Source organism: Mixophyes fleayi, assembly GCF_038048845.1.
Source record: "Mixophyes fleayi isolate aMixFle1 chromosome 3 unlocalized genomic scaffold, aMixFle1.hap1 SUPER_3_unloc_1, whole genome shotgun sequence".
Lineage (NCBI taxonomy): Eukaryota > Metazoa > Chordata > Amphibia > Anura > Limnodynastidae > Mixophyes > Mixophyes fleayi.
The window spans coordinates 135,001-137,500 of NW_027445885.1; the positions used below are offsets into that span (position 1 = coordinate 135,001).

The window sequence follows — 2,500 nt, forward strand, 5'->3', positions numbered from 1 at the left end:
CTGTAGGCTTTTTTTTTTTCTCTCTTGTTCCGACTTTCTTCAATGCTGGTTTTGAGATGTATAAGAGATGTAGGTCAATAGGAAACCGTTACCTACAGCCACACCACCCTGAACAAGCCCAATCTCATCTGATCTTGGAAGCTAAGCAGGGCTGGGCCTGGTTAGTACTTGGATGGGAGACCACCTGGAAATACCAGATGCTGTAGGCTTTTTTTTTTTCTCTCTTGTTCCGGCCTCCTTCAATGCTGGTTTTGAGATGTATAAGAGATGTAGGTCAATAGGAAACCAATACCTACAGCCACACCACCCTGAACAAGCCCAATCTCATCTGATCTTGAAAGCTAAGCAGGTCCGGGCCTGGTTAGTACTTGGATGGGAGACCACCTGGGAATACCAGGTGCAGTAGGCCTTTTTTTTTTTCTCTCTTGTTCCGGCTTCCTTCAATGCTTGTTTATAGATGTATAAGAGATGTAGGTCAATAGGAAAACAATACCTACAGCCACACCACCCTGAACAAGCCCAATCTCGTCTGATCTTGGAAGCTAAGCAGGGCTGGGCCTGGTTAGTACTTGGATTGGAGACCACCTGGAAATACCAGGTGCTGTAGGCTTTTTTTTTCTCTCTTGTTCCGGCCTCCTTCAATGCTGGTTTTGAGATGTATAAGAGATGTAGGTCAATAGGAAACCAATACCTACAACCACACCACCCTGAACAAGCCCAATCTCGTCTGATCTTGGAAGCTAAGCAGAGCCGGGCCTGGTTAGTACTTGAATGGGAGACCACCTGGGAATACCAAGTGCTGTAGGCCTTTTTTTCTTCTCTCTTGTTCTGGCTTCCTTCAATGCTGGTTTTGAGATGTATAAGAGATGTAGGTCAATAGGAAACCAATACCTACAGCCACACCACCCTGAACAAGCCCAATCTCGTCTGATCTTGGAAGCTAAGCAGAGCCGAGCCTGGTTATTACTTGGATGGGAGACCACCTGGGAATACCAGGTGCTGTAGGCCTTTTTTTTTCTCTCTTGTTCCGGCTTCCTTCAATGCTGGTTTTGAGATTATAAGAGATGTAGGTCAATAGGACACCAAAACCTACAGCTACACATCTCTAAACAAGCCCAATCTCGTTTGATCTTGGAAGCTAAGCAGGGCCAGGCCTGGTTAGTACTTGGATGGGAGACCACCTGGGAATACCAGGTGTCGTAGGCTTTTTTTTTTCTCTCTTGTTCCGGCTTCCTTCAATGCTGGTTTTTAGATGTATAAGAGATGTAAGTCAATAGGAAACCAATACCTACAGCCACACCACCCTGAACAAGCCTGATCTTGGAAGCTAAGCAGAGCCAGGCCAGGTTAGTACTTGGATGCGAGACCACCTGGGGATACCAGGTGCTGTAGGCCCTTTTTTTTTCTCTCTTGTTCCGACTTCCTTCAATGCTGGTTTTGAGATGTATAAGAAATGTAGGTCAATAGAAAACCAATACATACAGCCATACCACCCTGAACAAGCCCAATCTCGTCTGATCTTGGAAGCTAAGCAGGGCTGGGCCTGGTTAGTACTTGGATGGGAGACCACCTGGAAATACCAGGTGCTGTAGGCTTTTTTTTTTCTCTCTTGTTCCGGCCTCCTTCAATGCTGGTTTTGAGATGTATAAGAGATGTAGGTTAATAGGAAAACAATACCTACAGCCACACCACCCTGAACAAGCCCAATTTCGTCTGATCTTGGAAGCTAAGCAGGGACGGGCCTGGTTAGTACTTGGATGGGAGACCACCTGGGAATACCAGGTGCTGTAGGCCTTTTTTTCTTCTCTCTTGTTCCGGCTTCCTTCAATGCTAGTTTCTAGATGTATAAGAGATGTAGGTCAATAGGAAAACAATACCTACAGCCACACCACCCTGAACAAGCCCAATCTCGTCTGATCTTGGAAGCTAAGCAGGGCTGGGCCTGTTAGTACTTGGATGGGAGACCACCTGGGAATACCAGGTGCTGTAGGCCTTTTTTTTTTTCTCTCTTGTTCCGGCTTCCTTCAATGCTTGTTTTTAGATGTATAAGAGATGTAGGTCAATAGAAAAACAATACCTACAGCCACACCACCCTGAACAAGCCCAATCTCATCTGATCTTGGAAGCTAAGCAGGGCTGGGCCTGGTTAGTACTTGGAAGGGAGACCACCTGGAAATACCAGGTGCTGTAGGCTTTTTTTTTTCTCTCTTGTTCCGGCCTCCTTCAATGCTGGTTTTCAGATGTATAAGAGATGTAGGTCAATAGGAAACCAATACCTACAGCCACACCACCCTGAACAAGCCAATCTCGTCTGATCTTGGAAGCTAAGCAGAGCCAGGCCTGGTTAGTACTTGGATGGGAGACCACCTGGGAATACCAGGTGCTGTAGGCCTTTTTTTCTTCTCTCTTGTTCCGGCTTCCTTCAATGCTGTTTTCTAGATGTATAAGAGATGTAGGTCAATAGGAAAACAATACCTACAGCCACACCACCCTGAACAAG

The 2,500-nt window shown here is 46.1% G+C and overlaps 6 non-coding genes and 7 pseudogenes across 6 annotated transcripts in view; all 13 read left to right on the forward strand.

Moving 5' to 3' along the window:
• The window catches only part of LOC142110115 (5S ribosomal RNA), a 119-nt pseudogene extending 110 nt beyond the window's left edge, over window positions 1-9 (forward strand).
• An 81-nt stretch (window positions 10-90) lies between these two features.
• On the forward strand, window positions 91-209 carry LOC142110994 (5S ribosomal RNA). Its single transcript, XR_012680920.1, has one exon. It is a non-coding gene; the product is annotated as a 5S ribosomal RNA (ribosomal RNA).
• An 81-nt stretch (window positions 210-290) lies between these two features.
• On the forward strand, window positions 291-409 carry LOC142109913 (5S ribosomal RNA; annotated as a pseudogene).
• An 82-nt stretch (window positions 410-491) lies between these two features.
• Window positions 492-610, forward strand: LOC142109847 (5S ribosomal RNA; annotated as a pseudogene).
• A 79-nt stretch (window positions 611-689) lies between these two features.
• LOC142110074 (5S ribosomal RNA) lies at window positions 690-808 on the forward strand (annotated as a pseudogene).
• Window positions 809-889: 81 nt separating this feature from the next.
• LOC142110053 (5S ribosomal RNA) lies at window positions 890-1,008 on the forward strand (annotated as a pseudogene).
• A 79-nt stretch (window positions 1,009-1,087) lies between these two features.
• LOC142110391 (5S ribosomal RNA) lies at window positions 1,088-1,206 on the forward strand (annotated as a pseudogene).
• Window positions 1,207-1,476: 270 nt separating this feature from the next.
• Window positions 1,477-1,595, forward strand: LOC142110785 (5S ribosomal RNA). The gene has a single exon (XR_012680721.1). It is a non-coding gene; the product is annotated as a 5S ribosomal RNA (ribosomal RNA).
• An 80-nt stretch (window positions 1,596-1,675) lies between these two features.
• LOC142110684 (5S ribosomal RNA) lies at window positions 1,676-1,794 on the forward strand. Its single transcript, XR_012680624.1, has one exon. It is a non-coding gene; the product is annotated as a 5S ribosomal RNA (ribosomal RNA).
• Window positions 1,795-1,875: 81 nt separating this feature from the next.
• Window positions 1,876-1,993, forward strand: LOC142110916 (5S ribosomal RNA). The gene has a single exon (XR_012680846.1). It is a non-coding gene; the product is annotated as a 5S ribosomal RNA (ribosomal RNA).
• An 82-nt stretch (window positions 1,994-2,075) lies between these two features.
• Window positions 2,076-2,194, forward strand: LOC142110874 (5S ribosomal RNA). Its single transcript, XR_012680806.1, has one exon. It is a non-coding gene; the product is annotated as a 5S ribosomal RNA (ribosomal RNA).
• Window positions 2,195-2,274: 80 nt separating this feature from the next.
• LOC142110161 (5S ribosomal RNA) lies at window positions 2,275-2,392 on the forward strand (annotated as a pseudogene).
• Window positions 2,393-2,473: 81 nt separating this feature from the next.
• The window catches only part of LOC142109945 (5S ribosomal RNA), a 119-nt gene continuing 92 nt past the window's right edge, over window positions 2,474-2,500 (forward strand). The window contains exon 1 of the ribosomal RNA XR_012680465.1: window positions 2,474-2,500. This exon is cut by the window's right edge and continues 92 nt beyond it. This is a non-coding gene — a ribosomal RNA (5S ribosomal RNA).